General features: G+C 43.3%; 2 long non-coding RNA genes across 2 annotated transcripts in view; both read right to left on the bottom strand.

Moving 5' to 3' along the window:
• LOC137839769 (uncharacterized) overlaps positions 1–24,607 on the bottom strand; it is a 203,226-nt gene that overhangs the window by 163,831 nt on the left and 14,788 nt on the right. The gene's annotated exons all lie outside the window — the stretch shown is intronic.
• On the bottom strand, positions 8,491–22,563 carry LOC137839776 (uncharacterized). Its single transcript, XR_011085984.1, has 3 exons — positions 21,250–22,563; positions 19,138–19,294; positions 8,491–10,734 (listed from the first exon to the last, which is right to left on the bottom strand). It is a non-coding gene; the product is annotated as an uncharacterized lncRNA (long non-coding RNA).

Genomic DNA, 24,607 nt, shown 5'->3' on the forward strand with positions numbered 1-24,607 from the left:
CGTCGCACAATTCCTCTGGAGTCCGGGAAGGTCTTTTGGATTCTTCCAGTCAACCAAGTATTCCTTGGGGCTGAATTGTCAACAATGAGAACAAGATCTCCAGCGACAAAATTTCTTCTTTGAGTTCGCCATCTCTGTCACTCTTGTAGCAATGGAAGATATTCCTTTGTCCATCTTGACCAAAACAGATCGGCCATGTATTGTGTCTGTCTCCATCTTCGACGCGAGTATGTATCATCACTGTTAAATAAGCCTGGAGGAAGGATCGGCTGCTTCTTTAACAACAGAAGATGGTTTGGGGTCAAAACCTCCAAGTCATTTGGATCATCTGATGCAGCAGTCAAAGGACGATCATTTATGACTGCTTCCACTTCACATAATAGTGTGTGAAGGCCATCATCATCTAGTTTGTTGCCTCAACACAGAGTTCAACACCTTCCTGACGGTACGAATCTGTCTTTCCCATATTCCACCTTGATGGGAGGCGGTTGGTGTGTTAAAGGTCCATGCAATACTTTTTGACATCAGATCCTCTCTTATTTTAGAATGATCAAGCTCAGCCATGGCTTCTCTAAGTTCTTTTTCGGCACCAATGAAATTAGTGCCATTATCTGAGTGCAGGGTAGAAACTTGACCTCTTCTACATATAAACCCTCTGATGGCATTTATGCATGATGAGGTATCCAATGAGTGAGCAACCTCTATGTGTACTGCTCTAAGTGCAAAGCATGTAAACAGAACGCCATAGCGCTTCACTATGCTGCATCCTCTCTTTACACCAAAAGGTCCAAAATAGCCCACTCCCACATGCGTGAACGGAGGTTTATCTGGGAGTACACGTTCCTCCAATAAGTCTACCATCTTTTGGACTGCAGGCTTTGCATGTATTTTCCTGCATGTGATGCATTTGGATATTGTTGTGCGGGCAGCTCTGTTCAGTCCTGGTATCCAGTATTGCTGTCTGACCTTTGCAACCAGCTGGTTCCTTCCGCAGTGACCATTATGTCGATGAACCTGTTGCAGAATCAGCTTAGCAATGTGATGTTCTTTGTGCAACACAGTTGGGCATCTTGCTTCTTCTGGCATGGCTGATTTGTTCAATCGACCTCCAACTTTGATGATGCCATTGTGCAGAAAAGGATCCAATTTGGAAAGCGGATGTGACCTCTTTATATGTAAATCATTACTTAAGAGTGCAGACAACTCTTCTGAAAACATCTCTCTTTGACTGTGACGTATTAGCACAACATTTGCATCTTCCAAGTCCTGAACAGACAAAGGTTTCCTTTCACTGGTGCTTGGTATGTCAGGTCTGGTAGGCCACTCAAACTCCTCTTAAAAGTTAAAGTCCCAATGATTGTCACACACACAACTGGGTGCGGTGAAATTTGTCTCTGCATTTAACCCATCCCCGAAGGGAGCAGTGGGCAGCAGCGGTGCCGCCCGGGAATCATTTGGTGATCTAACCCCCCAATTCCAACCCTTAATGCTGAGTGCCAAGCAGGGAGGCAATGATAAAGAAAATGTGGACCACAAATCCAGTTGTGGTTCTGGATAAGAGTGGTAAATTTTGTACCACGTGAAGCCGTATCTGCTGGATTAAGTGAACTATTCACGTATCTCCATTGAGATGGTGAAGTAGCTTCCCTTATGAATGCAACCCGGTTGGCCACAAAAGTCTTGAAACGTGAAGCATCATTCTGTATGTACCTAAGTACAGTCAGGCTGTCTGTCCAAAAAACAGACGCCCCAAGGGGGGTCTCCAGCTCCTGTTTTAACAGTCTGTCGACTTTCACTGCTATGACTGCAGCAGTCAGTTCCATCCTAGGGACTGTTATTTTCTTCAGTGGGGCAACTCTGGATTTAGCCATGAGCAATCCGCAGCTCCTCCGTCCATCTTCATTGATCAGCAATAGGTATGTAGCAGTACCATAACCAAATCACTTGCATCCGAAAAATGGTGCAGCTCTGCTTTAGATGTGGGACAGAAATCATCTGGTTTCATACATCTCTTTATGTGGAAGCTGGAAAGTTCCTCGAGTTCTGAAACCCACTGCATCCATCTTTGCAAATCTCCTTCTCCAACATCCTCGTCCCAGCTCAATTTTCTTTGACAGAGTTCCCTCAAAATCATCTTGGCAGGAAGAATACATGGGGAAATTTAACCCAGAGGATCATAAACTGAGTTAACAACTGAAAGAATTCCTCTCCTTGTGGCAGGTTTTCTTGGTACGTTCACCTAAAATGTGAAAGTGTCCGACTCTGTACACCAGTGTATTCCCAGAGCTCTTTCGGTAGGCAGAGTGTCTTTGTTCAAGTCTAAATCCTTCATCTTTGCAGCTCTTTCATTTTCAGGAATACATGACAGAACCTGTTAGGTTCAAAATCAGCAAAAGGATCAGCAGACAAAACCAGTGAGGCAGAATGTTGAGTCTTTTCTCGCGAGGAGTGCAATCAGACTTACAGCAGTCCCGAAATACACTAAAGGTCCGTTAACACTCCTCGCTCTTTTTATTTAGAAATGCCCTACCCACAATGTGAGACTAGCCCCTGAGGTGGGAGAAAGCGTGGGCTTTGTCTCATGAGAAAAGAAACGAGATTCTATAAACAAAAGAAGTCGTAGACAAGATGTCATGAGAATCGAAAAGAGTGCAAGGACAAAATGCCATGTGCAGACATCAACAAAATAGTTTGAGCTATCAACAGCTTTCTTGGATTCCCAGAGATGTAGAAGGTCAGGAAGCTCCAGACAGCATCGTATGACTTGTTGTGTTCTGGTGGACGTCTGCAAGGCGAAACAGCAAGCATTCTGTGCAATAATTTTATTAATAAGTACTCATTAGGGAACGCATGATAACATATATATACAATTTATCTAACAATTCCCCCCTGTTTATCATAAGTTCCCGGAGACCAACACATCACCCATATGGCCACTTCAAAAAGATTTTCAGCCAAGGGATCACACTTCGCAAGAACTAACTTACACTCGGGAGGAAACTGAGTCATACTCGGCAAAACTAGGGTCAGGAAACAAACCGGACAGGTTTACCACAATAGAGTCGCCGACCGGGTCGTCACGAGAGAAGGAACCCGCGTCGATCGAAAGGTCATCCCTTTGGAGCAACGGGAAAGTCTCAGCTGGTGGAGAGATAGCAGTTATAATTAGCCTGTTAATTAGGGATCGGAGACAAGGAATGCAACAACATCCACACAAGGTCAAAATGGCAGAGAAAACAGCAATGGAGACCAGGGCAGAGGAAACCAGGGTGTGGCACTTTCCGAACACGTTCAACCAGTCGGTCCAAACCTCTGTGTTCACCCCACCGTGTTCCTTCATCTTCCCGTTCAAGGTCCGCAGGCCCTCAAGGGCCTGGGACAGGCTTCCGCCGGCTGCAGTATTATTTGGAATAAACGTGCAACATTGCTCACCGAACATGGCGTAGACACCGCCCTCTTTTGAGAGTAGCATGTCAAGGGCCATTCGATTCTGGAAAGCCATGAGGGAAGTAGCGGCCAGTTGGGAGTGGACCGCCTTGAAACCCGCCTCGGACCAGTTTCCAAGCCTCTGCACGTTGTAATGGACGTAGTTAATCCTGTCAACATTGTTGTTAATAGTACACCACCAACACAGGGCGGATTCAAAACCAGCTGCTATCTGATTCACCAGCTTATACTCATCCGGTACTCCTCTAGGAACACCAATGGCGTCTATGTAAATTGGATTAGCTGCGCCCCGCCATTCGGCGTTTCGTTTCGTTCTCGGCCAGAATACGGGCACTACGGACTTAGCAAAAGATGTTAGATCATAAGAGGACATCGGTATCAAATGAACAGGTAGCAATAGGGTTACCAAAGCGCAAATTCCGGAGCTGTTTAAAGGCAACCTATCATAAAGTTTGTTACTATTACACCAAAACCAAATATCACTACGAGCAATGGGCAAAAAAGGGGCATTGACATTGGCCATGGACCCACACCATAGAGGAGGTAGGGCGCCGAGCTTCTCACCGGTACCAGGTAATCTAATACATGTAAAATTACCCTTAGCTACATCGGACGAAAAAAGGGGTTTATATTTTGTCATAGAGGCAACAGGGTAAACCTTATCCCATTTAAAACAATCATGAGTGGGTGAAATGGATGAGTTTAACATTAAAACAACAGCACACTTAGGAACTATATTTGCAGGTATGATTTTCAAAAAGAGGTCTTGGACCCATGCATGCAATGCAACTGGTGTTAGCCATCTTCGCGGCCTGCTCAGCCATAAGAAGCCAGTTGTTGGTTTGACCGCTTATCCCTGTGGAGGCTACAAAATAGCTGTCTACATCAGTGAGGAGCATACTTGTGATTTTTGCTCCTGCTGACAGGGTGTAATTATTTGTAACGGGACGGTCTGCGACCGACATTGTTTTATTAATGCAAATAGCAATAGGAAAGTGAGGATCGATTCCAGAGGACCAAGCCCACAGTTGAAAACCCCAACAAGAAGTGTTAAACAAGGTGGCATTTGGAGGAAGAATTTGACCATCAGTGAGTGTAAGAGACAAAAGGAGGCTTTTGCCCTGATTTTTCAAAGTCACTCGTTTAGCAAAGAACACAGCCTCTTCACTGGAACCAGAGAGCGGGGTGACCATTTCGAAACCTTTCAAACTCTTCATAGGTAAAATAATAGAAGAAGATGTATTAGGAGCCACAGTAAACATTAATGACTTATTGTAAGTCCAAGACAAAAGCCATGGTACGCAAGTTGGAACGCAGACGGTTCCTGGAATACAAACAACCTGATCAAAAGGGGATTTAGTGTCGCGCTTATGTCTAGCAATTTTCCCCCATGAGCCATATCAATTAGAATTAGCGTTGGTAGCTGCCTGAGAGAAGAATGTTCGAGGCTCATGGTACTGTATCCTTACAAATAAAATAACCCCCGAAAAAAATATAATGGTAACACAAACCAGCAAAAGCAACCAAAAGCACATGGTAGACTTTGCGCAGGCTACAGCCCGATTAAAGCACTCACCAAATGACTCTCTAATGCTCCTATTTTGGATCTCCTCAGAGTCAACACCCTGAGCTTCGGGTTGGTGTCTTGGAAATTGGCTTCTGCTAGCTTTCGTGTCAACCCTGGATCTTGGCACCAGGATCAGGCACTATTACCAGACTTTGCTCACCTTCCGTACTTAGGTTGGGTCTGCAGAGATCACCTTTTTACAATGAGATAAATGAATCCACGTGTTGCGTTCGGCTATTTTCAAAGCATTAGGTGTCGTGAGTAGTACCAAAAAGGACCTTCCCACTTGGGTGAATGCCAATTCTTCCTCTTGATACTCTTGATCAAAACCCAGTCTCCCGGTACCACTTTGGGGTCTTCCTGCGGGGAAATGGGTTCACCATCAGTGTTATTGGTTAGATTCTTTTGACGTTCCAAAATTTTTCTCATGTAATCAGCTAACGCGGCTTTCTCGGGGATCTCCCATGTGTTCTTGAACTGAGGAAGCCTGTAAGGTCTTCCAAACATAGTTTCATAGGGAGTTAGCCCTGTTGTACTTGTAATATTTATGTACATTTTGACCAGGTCTAAGCACTGAGTCCATGGTCGTTTGGTTTCTTCCATACATTTCTTTAATCTGTTTTTTATAGTCGCGTTAGATCTCTCAACAACTGATTGTGAACGATAGGAACAATGGTTCTTTAGATTTATGTGGAACATTCTCCCAATGTTATGCACTATCTGATTTACAAAATGTGGACCATTGTCGCTGTAAATTTTTTCCGGAATACCGTATCTTGGAATGATGTCTTTGCATAAGGCCTTTGCCACCGTGAGTGCATCAGCATGTTTGGTAGGAAATGTTTCTACCCATTTAGAAAATGCGTCTATTATGACCAAACAATATTCTTTCCCTTCGCATTTATGTAATTGGATATAATCCATATGTATTGTCTGAAACGGATACAACGGAGTCGGGAATTTCCCTCTCTGAGGTCTTAAATTGCCCTGTGGGTTATGTTTAGCACAGATCAAACACGCTCTGCAAAATTGTTGTGAAAAAGCTGCAAAGCCGTATGTTGTATAAATAGCCTCAACTTGTTTCACCATACCCCCCGTCGAGACATGGGTGACCCCATGACTCGAAATAGCAGCCCATTTGAACAAGTTATGAGGCAAGACAGGTTTGCCCAAAGGTCATACAAAAAGACCAACAGTGTTTTTAGTTGCACCCCGTTTTTCCCAAGAGAGCCGTTCCTGGGAGGGGCTCTGAGACTGCATGTCAAGCAACACATCAGGGGAGATGTGTGACATCGAATCATGAGCTGTGAGAGACGAGAGGACACGGAGCAGGCCTTCTGCAGCGGCCTTCGCGGATTTGTCAGCAAAAGCATTACCGAGAGAAACAGGATCAGAGCTCGCAGTGTGAGCAGCACACTTGCAAACCGCTACCTTTAAAGGTAGCTGGACAGCGTCCAAAAGTTGAGTCAGTAATGTGGAATGGGTGACGGGCTTCCCTGCAGAAGTTATCATGCCACGGTTGCTCCACTGCTGAGCAAACACGTGCACTGTAGCAAAAGCATACATTACTATCAGCCCAGATAGTGACGGATTTGTTTGCAAACAATTTGCAGGCCCCAGTCAAAGCAATGAGCTCAGCGGCCTGTGCAGACATATTGGATGGCTGTTTAGCAGCCTCCAAAACCACGTCGGCAGTAACAATGGCATGCCCAGTAAGGGTCACACCAGATTCATTTTTCTTAGAAGACCCATCAACAAAAACCACATGACCATCTGGCAGAGGCGTATCTTCCAAATCAGGCCGAGCCTTTGCAATTTGTTGGGCAGCATCGACACAATCATGGAATTCGCCGTCGTCAGGAAGGGGAATGAGAGTGGCAGGAATGAGTGTCGTGCATCTTTCAACGGTCAGATGCAGCTGAGACAGCAACGTAGCCATGCAGGAAAGATGACGTGCAGGCGACAGAAAAGTCACTCACTCACTCACTCACTCACTCACTCACTCACTCACTCACTCACTCACTCACTCACTCACTCACTCACTCACTCACTCACTCACTCACTCACTCACTCACTCACTCACTCACTCACTCACTCACTCACTCACTCAATCAATCAATCAATCAATCAATCAATCAATCAATCACACAGCTGTTAATTAAATCGCAATTACATTGCAAGCAATTTAAACTCTAATGGAATATGTGGATGTCCATATCCGTTTCATCAAATTCCAATCCAACTTTACCTTTGTATAAGGCACAGGTGTCAAATTGTGCTTCATATACATGTGCCATCACTCGAATCGCAAATTATCTTCACTTTTAGTAATATGTTAAATTTCAAATATTAGACCAGTTTTTACTTGTCTGATTTGAAAGTGAGGTACTCGTCAGCTTGTTCCGCAGCCCCCACAATATGAGGCGCTCACACATCTACTCGGGTATGACAGTCATACCGGCCCTCCAAAAGAAGCCATGACTAAACCGCGGCCCGCGAACAAATGAGTTTGACACCCCAATGAGCCTTCTCATTGATCAATCGCGTATCTTAAATCATGCTTTTCCTCCTTTGAAGCGACTATGTACTTCAAACCCAAACGGCACCATTTTATAGGGAAAAAGATTGTCGAATTTATTCGTTGTCGACATAATACTGGTCGCAAATTTGCATGCAGAGCATTTTTGAGTTGTTGATCATAGACATCAGTTGAACACTCTTTCTGGTCTGTGTCTAAAGTCTTCAAACAACTTATCTTGTTTTTGTTTAGTCCGGCCAATGTCTGTGTAATTTGCTCTACGTTGAAATTTTATTTTTATCCTGCAATAGTTGGTCAATTTGTATTTGTAATGGCACCCCGTTATATTCCAATGGACGGCCCTGGAGATCAAAAGGACTCCAGGTGCCTTTAACGCTTGCCCAATGTTTGGTTAAGGATGCCATGAAAACCTGTTGTACTTCATCACCTCTCAAATTATAGGAAGCAATGAGTTGTTTAATTTGGGGTACAAAGACGGAAGGGATGGTTCGCTTTGCCGTGCCACAACATCTGTCTTTGTAATTTTATCATTTTTCTCATCTTCACTCATCACATTCTCAGCTGCGGTTCTTAAGCGAGCTCGCGCTGACACTGTGTCATCATCTTCCTGTCTGTGCAACAGCAAGTTCTTTTTTATCTTTTCTTCGTCTTCCTTATCTTTCAATTTCCCTCACATCTGGGAAAATGAGAATGTAATTTTGCTTTTTAATTTTTAATTTTAAGTCTTGCAAAATTTCTATATCCTTACTGCACCGAGATAAACTGTTAAACATATCTTAAAAAATAAACAAACAAATACAATCTATGCTCTTCAAAACGGGACCCAAATGTCAGATTACAAATCAAACCTCCTCCTTCACTGTCACATTTTTTGATAGAACAGTCTACTTATCTAGACACCGTCATATACTAAATAATGGCCTGGAAATTAAATATAATGTTGTTGCTGTGGTCCCTCAAAACATGTGACTAGAATTTGGACAATTACTAACCCCCATCAATCGACAAATTATCTCCTCACTAAAGTCCCAGCCTGATCTGGCTGTTAACCTATCTGCATCAAGAAGACATTTGCAATGCAGGGGATAAGAGAATAACAATAAACAAAATAAACCCAAACCACAATCAAAACCAAATAAACTAGGCCCATGACCTATGTAGACCAACACAGTACTCCAAATATTTCCCCATTAAAATTTAAGCCTTATTGTGTAGAGCACCATTGATTTCTAATCATTGACCTAATTTTATCCTTAATTCAATCCCAATCACGAATGCCCACTACTTAATACTTTACTTGGTGTTCTTTTGATAAAAAGTGCCCCCCTTGCAATGTTGTTTTTAACTCTAAGTGATTCAAATCTTTGACTTGTCCTTACATGTGTCCTTGTATAGTCTTATGTCATAACGAATCAATAATTTAATTGTATCCAATACTACAATGTATGTTCTCTCCTACTCTCACATTTTTATGAGGGCTGGGCACTCTCCTCGTTGGACGAGTTTCTGACCACAACCCTCAGATTATTCTATCATTTCTAATTTTTACATTTAACAATGCAAATCTGATAAACCATTGTCTAGCACACCGCTTTCGTGCACCAATTTAACGCAATTCCAACCTTTATAACGAACTGATACACAAAGACAAACATACACAGAAACAAACACACGGGCCCACAACATAGACATGACAATCTTCCCAGCTGATAACAAGGGTGGGGGGAGCAACTGAAGTGCGGAGAGCCTCGCCACCGCCGCCATAATGCAATCCCCTCTGTCCAAAATATGCATTTGTCAAGATATTTTATATTGTCGGTGCCGACCCCTTGCATTTCAATTCATGTCGGGGTAGCGGCTTTTGTTTGCTATTTGATTTTCCCATGGTTTATTTCTCTAAATTTCGGAGTTGGCAATTCGAATGGCACCTACAGTGTCCTAAAGCCAACTTTATTCACCGGACAGTGGTAAAATATTCAATGAGTGGTAAGTCTCCTTTCCTCTGCTTTTACACAAAACCACTGTTTACATAAAGGAGAGCTCAAATGAGATCACTCTCAGTCAAACCATACACACACACACAATGCGCATCCTTATCGTCTCACAGGCAAGCAGGGGAGCCGCCCCTCCCGTGGATTTTAACAAACTCTAAACTCTTTAACCTTCCTATTGTGTAAGAAAAACTTATTTTTGCCTTTTTCTTAAAGTAGATATAAAACCTATCTTTTCATGGATAAAGAAGCCAAACCAGCTAAACAAGAGTTAAGAAAAAACACCCCAGATGGCAGCAGAAAGCTAACACATTAGGAAGGTTAACTAGGAGGCCCCACGGCACCTCAGCGGAATTTAACTGCTCCAAATTACCTGTACTTCTTTAGAAAACAGAGGAGTCCGCCCTCCCATGGAATTTAACTGACTAAGTCAGGGGACTCCATCATCCCAGCGGAATTTAACTGTTTCTAATTGCACTTGATAGGGTCTAGAATTGTCAAGGTTTTAAGTGACCTCTTGTCACTGCACTTTCATTACTTTCAACAGAATCAAGATTCGTACTCACAGTCTGCTGGGCCTTCTCCTCGGATGATCTCGTCAACCACCCCGGCGTCCAACCGACTGATCGAGACAGCCCCGTGAAAAGGGTTTCTCTATCTATATGTCTTGGCCAAGGACTTTTCCTGCGTCGAAAAGTCGGCCGGAACCCCGAAATAGGTCTATTGAGACCCCGGAACGAGCCCCCAAAAATCTGTTAGGTTCAAAATCAGCAAAAGGATCAGCAGACAAAACCAGTGAGGCAGAATGTCTAGTCTTTTCTCGCGAGGAGTGCAATCAGACTTACAGCAGTCCCGAAATACACTAAAGGTCCGTTAACACTCCTCGCTCTTTTTATTTAGAAATGCCCTACCCACAATGTGAGACTAGCCCCTGAGGTGGGGGAAAGCGTGGGCTTTGTCTCATGAGAAAAGAAACGAGATTCTATAAACAAAAGAAGTCGTAGACAAGATGTCATGAAAATCGAAAAGAGTGCAAGGACAAAATGCCATGTGCAGACATCAACAAAATAGTTTGAGCTATCAACAGCTTTCTTGGATTCCCAGAGGTGTAGAAGGTCAGGAAGCTCCAGACAGCATCGTATGACTTGTTGTGTTCTGGTGGACGTCTGCAAGGCGAAACAGCAAGCATTCTGTGCAATAATTTTATTAATAAGTACTCAGTAGGGAACGCATGATAACATATATATACAATTTATCTAACAGAACCTTTCTGCTGTTACTGACCCATTTTGTCAAGTTGAATCCACCCTGCAAGCATAGAGCTTTCAGAGATTGTGAAAGTGCTATTGCTTGGTCCTCTGAAGCCACCGCTGCCAAACAGTCGTCCATGTAAAACTTCCTCTTGATTGCTTTAGAGGCTTCTGTTGTCTCATCTTCTTTGTATTCGGCTGTCTTTCTTAAGGCAAAACTAGCACAACTTGGAGACGAAGTGGCTCCAAAAATATGTACTGTCATTCTATACTCCTCCAGTTTTCCGTTCAAATCTCCATCAGGCCACCATAGAAAACGCAGAAAATCAGAGTCCTTTGAGGGTACCCTGACTTGGTAAATCATTGTCTCTATGTCAGCCATCAATGCAACCTTCTCCTCTCTAAACCTTGTCAAAACTCCAATCAAGGTATTTGTGAGGTCTGGGCCTTGGAGTAACTGGTTATTCAGTGAAACTCCCTGATATGTTGCATTGCAGTCAAAAACAACTCTGATTTTCTTCTTCCTTGGGTGATACACCCCGTGATGTGGGATGTACCACACTTCTCCATCGTTGCACTGACTGTTTGCAGGCACCTTTTCAGCGTAACCCTTTGCTATGATGTCATGCATGAAGACTTTATAGTCAGCATGAAAATCTGGGTTTTTTACGAGTTTCTTCTCGAGATTGACGGCTCTCTGCTCAACTAGACTGCGGTTATTGGGCATCTTCTGAGGCTTGTTCTTAAATGGGAGACTTATACAGTAATGTCCGTCGAAGAACTGACAAGACTGTTCCACATCCTTCATGAACTGTTGATCATCTTGTGACATCTCTGTTTTGTCTTCACAGCTACGCTCTGTGAAATCCAAATTATATTGCTGTATCAGCAATTCCTCAAGGTTTGCCACTGATATCCTGTTCGCAGTTAACCTCGGTAACTCATTCTCACACTGTTGAACGTCCTCTTCCCCCTTTACAGGACCATTGACAATCCATCCAATCGACGCTTTCACTGCGTATGGACCATCTCCTTGGCTATTGATGACTTTCCATGGTTCTATTGCTTTGTGAGCATTAGAACCAACTAACAGGCCAATTTCTGCCTTGATACTTGGAAGGTTCACCTCATCCAAATATGTCCACTTCCGGAGGTCTTTCTGATCAGGAATGTTCGCCTTTTTGACAGGAATTTCATGTTGAGTGAACACTGAAGGTAGATCAATGTATTTTTCCTCTTCAAATCCACTGACTTCCAGTTCTGACAGGATGTGACTACGGACAAGCTTCTCCTGTCCCATAGTTCGGAGCAAAATGTCCGTCTTTCTGCCTCTTAAGTTCAGTGTTCTCATGATCTTCTCTGTGCAAAACGTCGCCGAACTGCCAGGATCTATGAAGGCGTATGTCTCAATTATCTTTCTTGGACTTGAGGTTTACTGGAACAATGGCCAAAACTTCTTCGTTGCTCCCGGCCCCAGTATATCCACACATCTCCTGGCTTACAGCACTAGTGGTCTGAGGTTCAGAAGTGGCGTTTCTTTCATTTTTCGGTGATGTCTTTTCTTCTCGTTGTACATGTAGGATGCTTGGATGTTTCCGTGACCATAACTGACATGTCAGTCTTCTTGAACAATCTTTACTCAAATGACCTTGAACCAGGCATCCAAAACACAAACCTTTGAATTTCAAATATTCAATCTTGTCCTTGTGTGCTAGCTTCTGGAACTTTTCACAGTTCCCAAGTCCGTGATTTTTGTCACAGTACAAACAGTTATTCTGAGCTAGTTTGCCGTTATCAGTCTTTGTGACTTGGTTTGACTGTGAAAATTCCTGCTTTTCTGTCAACACTTGTGGCAAAACTGCTACTTCTTGGTGTACTTTCCTTTGCTCTCTTCACAAAACTGCTCCTTTCTTTTTGTTTTGTAGATAGACTGACTTCCTGTAGATCACCAAACAATGGATCTGAGACGATCTTTGTTTGTCTGTCAATGTAATCTACCAGATCTGTGAACCTTGCTCTTCTTCCTTTATTCTCCTGCATTTCAAATGTCACATTACGCCATCGCGCCCTCATCTTGTATGGCAATTTGGACAGAATGACTCTCATGTTTGTTGGGTTGTCCATTTCTTCCATGTAGTCAACATCTTGCATCGTGTTTCGGCAACCAATCAGGAAGAGAGAATAAGCGTTTAAGCTCTTAACCTCATCTGTCTTTATTTGTGGCCATTTTAAAGCCTTCTCGATGTAAGCCATGGCTATTTTTAAATTATCGCCATATTGCTTATGAAGCAGTTGTCTGGCTTCTCTGTAACCTTTCTCTGGGGTCATGTGTTCACAGCTTCTCACCAGATCTTGTGGCTCTCCATGTGTATATTGCTCCAGAAAGAAGAGTTTATCTTTCTCATTTTGTGTCTTATTGTCAATAGCATTGTCAAATGCTCTGAGAAAAGATTTATACTTGAGTGGATCACCTGAGAACACAGGAATGTCTCTCTTGGGCAGCAGGGATAGGCTTTGCTGCTTGACCAACATTTCAGTGATTAGGTTTTGATGATGCATCATGTTAGAGATTTGCTCACTCCAACTTATTTTGGAAGAACCAAACAGGAGACAAGCAAGTTCTTTTAGACACCTGCAGGTGGAGAGATCACTCGCTACAGGAATGAAATCTGCCCTCCTTCCTGCACGTGGATATTTATTAAGAGAAACAGAGTGGGGGTATGGGTAGGCTGGCTAAAGCCCTTGTCCTCTAGTCTAAACATGTCAGGGGATGTTTTACGACCTTGAGATAAGGAGGACAAGGTAAGGTATTTATTACCTGTTGCATTCCAACATAATCCTACGATAAAAATAACCTGGAAAACCCTAACATCTCCCTCCTGTTTTATCATATGATTATGTCACCCCAAACAACAAAGACAAGTAAGAAAGAAAAACATATATATATGTATAATGAAGAAAGAAGAATAGTAAAAATAAAAACAACAAACAATGATAGCAACACTTTCCAGTGAAATTGAGGCATTACCTCAACACCCCAGATCAAACTTATTGTGTAAGCGAAAAACCTGCTGGCCAGATGTCATTAGCAGGAAAATTCTTACACGGCCCCGTTGCCACAGGCGACCAGAATGCTATCAATAAAAAATAAAAATAAAAACACAGAAACAGTACATCATTGTATCCATCACTTGTGAAGGATTTTCGATGGTCAAATCAACAAGTTTCCGTAATACATGCTCAACAGAACAGCATCTACGCAATCCACGTCTCATTATCATTATCACAACTGTCACGTCTAAGAAGTTCTATATGTGCCCGTGTTTTCGTCAGCTGATGATGTTCTAGTCTGTAGGTGAGGTCTGTCACACACACCGGCGCACACACTCGTGTCCAGTTGGCAGGCAGCATCGGACAACTCCTGTGACCACAAAACCATGATCCGTACTGAACAGGCACGTGCACTCATAGGATGCAGGTGAGGCAGTGCCTCTGAACTTCTGAATGAAGTAGGTCCCGTCCGATGGTGCAGCCATGTTGGTAGTAGAACCCTTACACCTTGAAAACGGCTCTCTCATCCTGGCACACAGCGGTGATGTCCAAAGCTCCCATCCAGTTCACACACACACACACACACACACACACACACACACACACACACACACACACACACACACACACACACACACACACACACACACACGCACCCACGCAGACAAAGAGATTCTAATCCATCTCTCATGTAGCTTCTCTTGATAGAATCTCCTATTGGTAAATGTATAGCAGACGTTTTAGCATATAATCCCATACTCTGCTCTCTCACTTCTACTTTTTCATGTCGGTGCAGTCGTAGGTGGCCCCTATTGCAGTCATTGTCTTGTTAACTGTCGCCGTGTGGCTCCTATGCATGACTGTGTGAATGTCAAAAATTGAACGTACCTAACTTTCTGACCATCCAACCTCCACTGTGGTATAAAAAAACCTTACTATTGTATTGAGTAGGTACATTGAGCAACCTAGCTTCCTCCTGACTGCCAAATGTCCTGTTCTAAAATTTATATAACTCGACCTCTACGTTTTAAGCTTGATGAGCCAAAATATCAGATCTTGCTCTTGTTTCCTACCGTTTTAGCCTATTTGTTTTATCCAAATCCGTTCAATCTCTGATTATAATCTGTAGCCCTACGTATTTTTCAAATTTTTATTTATTTATTCATCAAATCTCCTCAGTTCTGTCAAACTCAGTGCACAATGAACCTCCCTTCCACTTTGAACCAAGCTTCACCAAATTTGGGAACGCCGTAGCAAGGAGTGCGATTTGGTTGTCGGACACTCCAAGTCCATATCTTTTTGCCGCACTTCACCCTATCAAGTTGGTGTTCTTTTGTTGTTGCTTCAGAGCGACCCCATCCATCACTCTTGAATGAGTCCATTGTTCAAATGAGTCAATTTTCATCATTGTGAGTTCCTCCGCTTTTCACTGTCTTTTCTCGTCCCCGAGGATGTTGTCTGTCCTCCGGAGTGTACTTGTCCTCCTCCAAGCACAACAGCAGTCTTTTCTTGTCCTTCGCCAAAGGTCAAAGGTGCTTCAGAGCCAGGCACCATTTTGTAGTTGTTCACGGCTGCAGGCGAAGACTCGGATTGGGTTTCAGGGGCCCTGACACTGAGAATGACAGGCTGGGACATCAAACTTGTAAGACTATCTCCAAATGTAGCTGCTTCCATCAATTTGCTGGTAATGTTTGTTTACCAAACTTCAAATTCTTCTAATAACAGCGGTCTCGTTTTTATATCGTAAATCCTGCAACTCATCCTATTTTTGAGCTACATTTTATCTATAGTTCCAATTTAATCGGACAGTATGTTGTCTTCAGTATCATTATTGAAAATCAACTCATCGAGGTCTGCTTTCCACATCAAGCCCTGATCTGTATGTCTTGACCTCTCACATGTTATTGTCATGCTTGCTCAAAAATGTGACTTAGAGTATGGTGCTGTGAATTCTCAATCTCCCCAATGAAATTGGATCCCACCTCGTAGTTCTTATCGTTCTCATGTTCCTGTTAGCCTGCAATTGTCCAAATCAAAAATGTTTTCTGTCTTTCTTTTGAACCTCTAAATCTCTCGTGTTGCTAACCTATCTACACCAGAACAAAAAATTTACCACAATATAACACCAAATGTATTCGAAAATTAATTGTCATAAAGTGTTGTATTATTACTATCTTCCACTATCTGTCCTACTCACTCCCCCCCTTTTGAGGCTTGGCAACGCCCATGCCTCACACCTTGACAAACTTTTTGGGAGAATGCGTTCTTTACTACATACGATTCCATCATCATTTAATTTGACTTTCTTTCCAAAACGCTTCTCAATTTCTCAGTTCACACATCTTCTACATGTGTTACTGGTTCTCCAGTTTTTTTTCTCTAGTTAATTATCAATCCAAAAGCTACGTGTTTCTTTCTAACATTCAACCTGCTCAAAATCATTCTTTCATTAAAGTCGCTCTACTAATTTTCCATAGTAGTCGCCAACAACTTCAACCATTCAACCTGTAATTTCTTTTCATTCAGTCTATCATTCATCCATGTTCATTTGCATCTCACACGCAGTCTCCAAAAAGGAGTCTTTCTATCACATTGGTCCCAATTCATCCAAGCTCACCACACAACATTCATATATCATTTTTAACTCAGGTTTCCTGGTAGAACAATCCACCAATTCAAAAAAACTTAACTATAACAACCAACTGGCAAATTAATCTGAATTTTTTCTTTGTTTTTAAATTTGAAGAACTCAATCTCTCAGATTCATCTTGCATTTAGAATTGTGTATAATCTTATAACACAACCAATCAATTATTCCTATTAAATGTAGCATTGCAAAATCTTAAATTCACAATTTAGCTTCTTCCAATTCCTGAAAGCATGTTCTGTCATTTTTTTTTCTTCGAATTTCTCATGTGGGCTCGACACTTAACATGCACTAGTGTGGATTAGTTTCTGCTTGCAAACAGATTTCTCTCGTTTTCCTCTCATTTTTATCTTTCAAAATCATTTCTGTTCTGCGGTGCAAATTGGATAGACCACAGTCTAGCAAAAAAAATTTTATACTAAAACTTTAGCCAATGTTCATCATTTTAACATATACGCACACACATGCACAGCTCTCTCATGCAAAAGGTAGTTCCCAGCACCAATGATTCGTCACAGGCTGGCCATTTCCTGTGGTCGATCATGAGCTGGTCCCTCCCATGCACACGAGGACAGCACATTCTAATTTTATTTATTTATCTTCTAGAAGCAAGTTGCATTTCTTTACCACTTGATTTGCATATTTTAACTTCAGTGTAACACAATTTGAGCTCTAGTCATTTGTAATTTGGGCATACAAACAGCATTGTCATACTTCTTGGATGGACAGGACTTCTAATAATCTAAAAAAAAAATTCTAATAATCTGACAATGACATGTTTTGCTGTCATATGGGCATCTATTCTTTCTTTCTCTGTATGAGCATAAGCGGTCAAAGAGGAGGAAGCTTGTCATGCTAAAAATTTGGCTTTTCCTCTGCTCCTTCCTCCACCCTTTGATTGATATTGTTTTGCAAAACGACACTCTCGTGCGAAGTGTCCTCGTCTCCCACAGTTCCAACAGTTGTCAGAATCTCGTGGGGGTTTTGAATTATATGGCGGCCTGCGACCTTGTTGGCCTCTACCTCTCCCTCTGCCTAGCTGGGACCCTTGGAAGAAGACTGTTGTATCTTCATCTAGTTCATCATCATCATTATCTAGATGAAATACATCAGAACTTTTGCCTTTTTTGATCACTTTTTCAGCATGTCTGGCCCATTGCATAGTTGTTGTCACACTTGCAACATCCACTTCCACCAAATGTTTCCTCACCCAGTTGCCTATTTTAGGGCGGAAATTAGTGAGGAGCGCATTGTTAGGGTTTTCCAGGTTATCTTTATCGTAGGATTATGTTGGAATGTAACCTGTAATAATTACCCTCGCCTGTCCTGTCTTAACAAAAGGAGTAGAACAAAGTGCTAAGATCTTTTGAACTGATTGACTAGCTGCAGAGGAAGCAATCAAAGTTGTTTTGTTCACACAACATCGTGAAGGACCCCCTGCTGTGCTTTGATCAGCCAGGGGCTTCGGCCATTTGTCTACTCTGACCCCCACTCTCACCCCCACTCTGTTTCTCTCAATAAAAATGGTCCTGCAAGAGGCCTGAGTCAGACTTCATTCGATAATCGCTGTTCAGACAGCGACGAATGGACTCTCCACCTGCAGGTGTCTAAAAGAACTTGCTTGTCTCCTGTTTGGTTCTTGCAAAATAAGTTGGAGTGAGCAAATCTCTAACACGCATTTTTAAGCTGTTGTTGATAAGCACTCTCAGCTGTATCATTGAATGGGATGCCACTATGTACCCAGAATTCTTTTTCAAATCTCAATTGAATGGCGGCCTCATCACTTTTCAACTTTCTATCTTTTGTCTTTTGGATTTGTTCTCTTCTTTCTTGTGAAGCTTTCAACCACACTCTAGCACTTCTACCACTTCTTCCACATTTCAAATTTCCTTGTACTCCATACATTTTCTTCCACTTCAGCATGTATTGCATACAATTAAGAAATCTACTTGCCATGAACTTCTCGTTTTAAAGAAGAGCAGAGCAAGAGATTTACCGTTCTTATTTCCCATCTTAATTTTAGTAGTTTAAGGTTTTACAATTTTTTTCAATTTTTTTTTCTTTGAGGATCCTCAATGCAGGTTTAAATTGACCTTTCAACAAATTACTAGCCTGTTTTATTGCCATGGATCAACGCTAGAACTGCTTCTTAGTCAATTTATACTACCAGTCACACACTCAATCACACAAACTCCAGCGCTTTTTTAGGCCTATCCAGGGATGGGTGTAAAACCCTCCCAAACAGCTTTGGAAAAACGGACAAAAGAAAAAATCTACGCCCTTCTTCAATTAAGAAAAAGAAGCTCTGTTTTTCTTAGCCCGTTTCTTCCACTGGGACTTGAACCCAAGCTATTCTTTGGCTTGGAAAAACATACAAAGAAAAATCTACGCCCTTCTTTGATTAACAAAAAAGAAGCTCCGTGTTTCTTAGCACGTTCCTTCCACTGGGACTTTAACCCAAGCCAGATCCCTCAGCTCGGAAAAACAGACAAAGAAGAGTCTACACACTTCTTCGATGAACAAAAAAGAAGCTCTGCCTTTCTTAGCCTGTTTCTTCCACTGGGACTTGAACCCAAGCTGGCTCCCGTGCACCTCTATGTGTTACGCGTTTAACAACACAACACAATTTCAGGCCTTTAACTTACTTGTCCCCTGGTTCGTTGCACTGCCGGGTCCCGTCAATCCAGCTCTGTCAGACGAAGGCAGACCTAAGATGCTGGCCCAGCGAAGAATTTCCTTCCCAGGTCTTTCTTTACCAGGTGGAGAGATCACTCGCTACAGGAATGAAATCTGCCCTCCTTCCTGCACGTGGATATTTATTAAGAGAAACAGAGTGGGGGTATGGGTAGGCTGGCTAAAGCCCTTGTCCTCTAGTCTAAACATGTCAGGGGATGTTTTACGACCTTGAGATAAAGTCAAAGTCAAAGTCAAAGTCTCCTTTATTGTCAATTCCTCCGCATGTCAAGACACACAAAGAGATCGAAATTACGTTTCTCACTATCCCAGGGTGACAAGACAGAGTTCACAACGCACATACAAGTAAACAACACAGGAAAAATAACATAAGAAGTCAACATCAATGAACAATAAGCGTGATAGCACGCTAGCCGCTCCCGATGCACAGCAGAGTCCGGTAAGATGACAGTCAACCAGGCCACTGTGAACACGAGCACACAGCAGGCACGCACTGTCCGGTTCGTGGATCCTATCAGGCGAACGCAACCCATCTTGTCGTCCCGCGAACGAACGTACGCCAGGAGAATGGAAGGCACGGATGGGCGAGCTGGGTTGGCCGCAAGCCTGGCCCGACGTCTCCGCGCTGGCCCCTCTTCCGCTGCCTCGCAGACCCGCTGCCGACGCATCCCAACAATGCTCCAGGACGGAGCAGTCCGAGCTCAGGACGCAGCAAATCTCTCCACACCATAAAACCCACTTCCGCCGATGTTGAGCAGAACATGCCCGCCGCACTAGTAGCACGACGTATCACACGAGACGAATACACACAAAACTGCCAGACAAACACTCAGTAAACACTCACAATGTTGCATTCCAACATAATCCTACGATAAAGATAACCTGGAAAACCCTAACACATCACCTCATAAATCCTGTCACCTGTAGATGTGGGCTCCTGAGGACGTATAGATGGGGCCCCATCTGAGTGATCCGGATGGCACAAATATGCATGAGATGAATGTTTTGTGATACTAGCAGACACATCATACATCGGATGATCTTCCTTCTCTTCAGCATCTGCTGTCATCTGAGCCTGGACTTCAAGTACAGGTTGGGATCTTGGAAGACTTGCCAAAGGTTGTTCCAGCCTGTATTTCACATATTCATTCATTGCATCTTGGGGATCCTCGTGGTTCTGGAAAACTTTGAGCTTAGCAGTAGAGGCTGCTATTGCAGTTTCAATCTCTAGCTCCTCCAACTCAGCCTTCAACTTTGCTTCCTGCAGTTGAATTGCCTTTTTCTTTTTTAGCGATTCAGCTCGTGCTAGAAGAGCTGCTCTTTTAGCCTCCTCTTTCATGCGAGCCACTGAACTCGTGTTTGACACAACTGAAGAACTTTCAGTCCTGGAACTCGATCTGCTCTTACTTCTTTGACGACGAAGATCCGCTATTACAGAAATACTGTCATATGGAGCAACCTCCTCTTCATTGTGAACACTTCTTTTACGTTCTTGAATCCAACCTTCAGTCTCATGCAAAAACTGCTTAATAGTAGCTGCCTTTGACTCGTACCAGTCACGCTGGAAGTCAGCTTCATCTTCAGGTAACATCTGTACAATATTGTTGTTTAGCAATATGAACTCTTCATGCAGCTTGTAAAAACTTTGAAGTGTTTCTGACTCCATTTTATCAACATGCTCTTCATTATTCTTTATGTTGTCCATTTCCTTCATTTTAGCCGTAATATGAGCCATTTTTGCCCTTCTTTGTCCGATAAGCCTTTGGAGTTTCTCCTCGAGTGCCTTTTGTGCGTACTTTGGCTCCCTCTTGTGGTCACTCGCCTGCATTGCGTCCGATGCGGCAACAAACGATCGTTTCTCCTCCATGTTTTAATCTCAGCAATATCCAACAAGTTTTTTCAACAAACGATCAAAAAGGGCTTTTATAGTCCATGAACGTAACAGTATTCTTCTACTTTAATGTCTTCTTAACTTGCAAAACGACTCATTAAGCGTGAATAGGTGCTCCCTCCGTTAGCATGGTTAGCTTCGCCATTAGCATGTTAGCAGGTCAGCTACTCACGGTGATACTATGGCTCTCATCCTCTCGTCTTCCAAAAGCTTCCTCTCATTCGTCTCCTTTCTTGAATGTCCTTTTATCCTCCTGGAGACAGTTTTTGACTAATGTTATGGCAACAGATCCAATATCTGTGTCATTCCATAGACACTTGTAGTAAAGGACGCGTGCGAACCGTGAATTTAACAAAAAGGTCTTTATCTATAAAAAATACAAATACAAAAATTACGATAAATCAGTTTTACAATTCCTTTTTCTTTCTTTCCAAAAAATACACAGTATATACTATGTGCACAATCTACACGGTCAAAAACTGTTTTTCTCCGTGTCTACGTAGTCCAACTGTCTAAACGATCCCTCAATGGTTTGTTCTAATGCAATACAGCCTGACAGGAAGTAAACCTTTCAAAATAAAACAAATTTTCACAATAAAAATGCCTAAACAAATGTCAATCGTCTTAACTCAATTTTACAAAATAAAAAAAACAAACCACAATACAATTAACTTAAACATTTCCTACTTATGGCTCTAACAGGGGGTGTTTAATGATGTGTAAACAGAACAACTTTGATTGCTTCCTCTGCAGCTGACAGGACAAGCTAGGTTAATTATTACAGGTTACATTCCAACATAATTATGGGATCAAACTAATTTATCCACCCTAACATATCCCTCCTGTTTATCATATGATTATGTCACCCCGATTAACAAACATAAGCAAGAAAATATAATGAAGATAGAAAAATAAAAACAAAAAGATAGAAACAGTACATCAACATATTCATCACTTGTGAGGCATTTCCGACGGTCAGATTATCAGGTTTCCGTGAAAAACGTTCAGCTAATCAACATTATCACAATCTTCTGTCCGCAGCGCATTAAAATCATCACATTCAACATACCTGAGATGTTGCATTCGCACTTCAGCTACGGTAGAAGACACAGATCTTGATACAGCTGATTTCAAACATGATAACACAGGTCGTAAACTAGCACAATAATACCAGCACAACAAACATAGGAGTCACAAGTTTCAACAGCAGTTGCCACCAGGCCCCAGAGAATAGTCATGAAAAGAAATCCCATTGATGTGGGACTTTGTCTTTTGACATGCCCTGCTGTAAGTTCTTCAGTGAGTTCACAGCGTCGTTGATGAGTGTCATTAACACCTGGAATGTATGTGCAACAGGAAGTCCCAATGATGTGGCACACGCCACCTTGCACTGCGGTCATCAAGTCCAGAACCATCCTGTTTTGCAAGACCATTAGTCCAATAGCCTGAATCTCTGTTTTGTCCATCATTGATTTGCAGCGAGAGAGATTCAGAAAAGATTGGAAACGATAGTTCAGTGTCTCGATGAAGAGTGATTGTTTTCTAACTCCGATCCAAGGAACAGGCGTATGAATGACTTTGTCTCCGACGGACCACACTTTGTGGCTGTCAGGGACATTCGCACCTCAGACGGGGTAATGTGGCTCAAAGGCTGCAACAGCTCTGTGTCTACGTCCAGAAGAGTTGTGTGCTGTCGTCAGCTGATGTTGTATCCTGTAGGTGTGGTCGGTCCCCCACACTGGTGCACACACCCGTGTCCAGTTGTCGGGCAGCATCGGACAACTCTTGTGACCACAAAGCCACGAGCCATTCTGAATGAAGTTGGTCCCGTCCGATGGTGCACCCATCCTGGCACTCAGCGATGATGTCCAAAGCTCCCATCCAGTTTCCTCCTGGAGAGCAGTCGTTAATGCATTCGTGGGTTTCATTTTCTTGGATGAAACAGGTGTAGTCCATTCCAGGTAACCTTTTTGTTTAGGCCACTTGTGGCATCTATCGTCTTTCAACAGTCACTTCAAAGTCAAAGTCAAAAGTCAAAGTCAGCTTTATTGTCAATTTCTCCACATGCCAAAGACACACAAAGAAACCGAAATTTCGTTCCCCCCTATCCCACGGTGACAAGACATGGCTCACAACAGACAAACAAGTAAACAAGTATAACAAAAGCGTGCTGAATAAATAATGAATAAATAACACAACAATAAATAAATAAATAAATAAATAAATAAATAAATAAATAAATAAATAAATAAATAAATAGGAGGAGCAGAAAAAAAAGGAGCAAGTGCGCGTACAGCAGACATTCCCGAAAATAGCGCAACAGTGCCGCACGCTACGCAGAAGGGGGTAGCGAGTTCAGGGCCCTAACAGCCTGGAGAAAGAAGCTGTTGGCGAGTCTGGTGGTGCGGGAGCGCAGGCTCCTGTACCTCTTCCCAGAGGGCAGAAGGTCAAACAAAGAGTGAGCCGGGTGACTCACATCTCTGGCAATCGAGGTTGCCTTGCGGGCGACATGGGAGGTGTAAATGTCCTTCAGGGAGGGTAGCGAAGCACCAATAATCTTACCAGCCGTATTCACTATGCGCTGCAGGGCCTTCAAGTTCTGTTCAGTGCAGTTACCACCCCAGACAGCGATGCAACTGGTGAGGACGCTCTCAATGGTGCCACGGTAGAATGTAGACAGGACTGCCTGAGGAGCACATGCACGCCTGAGCTTCCGCAGGAAGTACAAGCGGCGCTGAGCTTTCTTCGCCAGTGACGAGGTGTTTTCGGACCAGGAGAGGTCCTCACTGATGTGCACCCCCAGGAACTTGGTGCAGCTCACCCTCTCCACCACAGCACCGTCGATGATCAGCGGCAGGTGTGTTGTGTGACCCTTCCGGAAGTCAACAATCATTTCCTTGGTCTTATTGACGTTCAGCAGGAGGTTGTTGTCCCTGCACCACGTGGTCAGAAGGTCAACTTCCGACCTGTACCGAGTCTCGTCGCCCTTCGTGATGAGACCCACCAGAGTCGTGTCGTCAGCAAACTTCACTATGCGGTTGTCGCTGTAGGTCGCAGTGCAGTCATGCGTCAGCAGGGTGAAGAGCAATGGACTGAGCACGCAGCCCTGGGGGGCTCCCGTGCTCAGCGTGATGCTGGCGGAGATTTTGTCGCCAACACGCACCACCTGAGGCCTCTGACAGAGGAAGTCCAGTATCCAGTTGCAGAGGGAGGTACTGAGGCCCAGCTCGTCGAGTTTGCAGATGAGTCGCTGCGGCACAATGGTGTTGAAGGCAGAGCTGAAGTCCACAAACAGCAACCTCACATATGAGTCCTTTCTCTCCAGGTGGGTGAGGGCCGAGTGGAGGGCAGAGCAGATGGCATCCTCAGAGGACCGCTTGGCACGGTACGCAAACTGGAAAGGGTCAATGGTGGGGGGGAGAACGGACTTGATGTGCTCCATGACCAGCCGCTCAAAGCACTTCATGATGATGGGCGTCAGTGCCACAGGGCGGTAGTCATTGAAGCAGGACGGTGCAGGTTTCTTTGGC

Source organism: Syngnathus scovelli, chromosome 20 (genome assembly GCF_024217435.2).
Source record: "Syngnathus scovelli strain Florida chromosome 20, RoL_Ssco_1.2, whole genome shotgun sequence".
Taxonomy (NCBI): domain Eukaryota; kingdom Metazoa; phylum Chordata; class Actinopteri; order Syngnathiformes; family Syngnathidae; genus Syngnathus; species Syngnathus scovelli.